We start from the raw sequence: 2,417 nt of genomic DNA on the forward strand, positions 1-2,417 counted from the left end.
CGCTCATTCACAGAGACAGACGAGGCTGAGCATAAACTGGTAATACTGGTCAAAGACAACGGCAACGTTTCTCTCTCAGCAACAGCTACTGTGATAGTCAAACTTGTGGAGCCCAAAGAGGCTTTTGCAGCTTCTGATGTTAAAAGTACAGCAAAAGATGATGAGGACAGTAATGTCATATTTTACCTCATGATAACTTTGGGCGCAGTTTCTGTACTTTTTCTCATCAGTATCATAGTGCTGATTGCAATGCAGTGCTCCAAATCCACAGACTATACTTCTAAATATCTGCCAGAGACTAATTATGATGGGACACTGTGTCACAGTATCCAGTACAGATCAGGAGAGAAGCGGTACATGCTAGTTGGACCCAGGATGAGTATAGGATCTACTATAGTCCCTGGAAGTCATGCAAATACTCTAGTGCTTCCCGACAGGAGAAGAACATCTGAAGAGGTAAGATGCCTTAAATGGCCAAAACTCTAGTTTTGCTTTTAGTAGAGTTTGACAACAAACTTGTCTCCATTTGCCATTTAGAGGTGTTGGTTAATGCTGTCAGTGGTGCTGAAACCACGCGCTATTTATCTTCTTCTTTCTCTCCTAACACCATGAAATTTGACATGTCCTTCTTAACACAAGTGCAAGTATTAACTTAAAGATGAGATACTTTAACATGTACTATTATCCAGGGGAAAAAAATATTTGATAGTCACTTGGTGTCACTATCTGAGCAGAAAAGTGTTTAAAGATAAGCTCTTTGTCAGCAGTATGGGACCTCCTATTTGTGGGATGGGTTTCACTCGATGCCTCCTCTTCATTTAGAGCATATATTCAGCTTATGTGAACCTGATACTGCACGGTAGCCTGTCTGGTGATATGAATATTTTTTATTATTTTTCTCAACTCGTGGAAAACTCGGTATTGTAAATCACAGAGGAAAATTTTTATCTCCTAATTATGGAGCGAAAACAACCTGGAGCATCAAAAGACGAATTGCGGTGGATCGCTTTCATTGTTGTAGTTATTCTAGTGTGGAGCCGCGCTTCGGCGCAGATCAGATATTCCATTGCCGAGGGAGTCAATGAAGGAACTGCTGTTGGAAATATAGCAAAGGATTTGGGATTGGAAAAGAATACATTGAAAGAGAGAGGATGTCGCATTGTTGAGGGTTCATCGGAGTCGTTTTTTCACGTGGACCAAAACGATGGAATACTATATGTTGACCGTATAATTGACAGAGAGAAGGTTTGTGAGAGAAACACAGCGTGTTTGATCAACCTAAAAACAGTGCTTGAAAACCCTCTTGAAATTCATTATGTGACTGTGGAGATTCAGGATGTGAACGATCATGCTCCTAGCTTTTCAGTTAAACAGTACCGTCTCGAAATTTCGGAGTCAGTTTTACCAGGTTTGCGCCTCCAGCTGCAGGCAGCGCATGACCCCGATGTTGGTCAGTTTTCTGTCCAGGAGTATAAGCTCAGTCCCAATAATCACTTTCGATTAGAAGTTAAAGATCGCGGAAAAGAGGGGAAAATACCGATTTTAGTTTTACTCAAGATGCTAGACAGGGAAACAAAGAAAATTCACAAGCTACTTCTTTCAGCTATTGATGGAGGGAAGCCAAGTAAATCTGGAACAGCTGAAATATTTATCGATGTGTTAGACGTTAATGATAATATGCCAGTTTTCAATGAAGACACGTACTCGGTACTTGTGAACGAAAACACTCCCACCGGTACAACAATAGTAAAAGTAAATGCTTCTGACTTAGACGAGGGATCAAATGGTGAGCTTATCTATTCTTTAGGTAGCAATGTAAACCACAGGATACGCGAACTATTTCGTGTTGATCCAAACACCGGTGAAATTATTATTCAAGATGTGCTAGATTTCGAATCAGAGGAAAGCTATGAAATTGATATACAAGCGTCTGATAAAGGCTCGGCTCCGTTAAGGACAGACAAAAGTGTGTTGGTGAAGATTGTTGATTTGAATGATAATGCCCCTCAGATAGAGGTCACTTCGTTTTCAAAGGCAATACCCGAGGATGCAAGACTGGGAACTACTGTGGCATTAATCAGTGTTATCGATAAAGACTCTGGTCTTAACGGGAAAGTAATTTGCTCATTTAATGAAGAAGTCCCTTTCAAATTGTCACCTTCAACACACGACAACATGTATTCAATAAGTACAAAATCGCCACTGGATAGAGAAAAGCAGGCCATATATGATGTAACAATAGTTGCAAAAGATGCAGGCACACCCTCGCTGACTTCTGTAAAAAGCATTACTATTATTGTATCGGATGTGAATGATAACAGGCCGGAGTTTTCAGCAAACCCTTACACTTTTTATGTTACTGAGAACAATTTACCAGGGGTTTCAGTGTTTTCTGTGAGGGCATCAGACCAGGACGA

This window comes from Pundamilia nyererei, unplaced genomic scaffold (assembly GCF_000239375.1).
Source record: "Pundamilia nyererei isolate P.nyererei 1_Seehausen unplaced genomic scaffold, PunNye1.0 scaffold00001, whole genome shotgun sequence".
Taxonomy (NCBI): Eukaryota; Metazoa; Chordata; class Actinopteri; order Cichliformes; family Cichlidae; genus Pundamilia; species Pundamilia nyererei.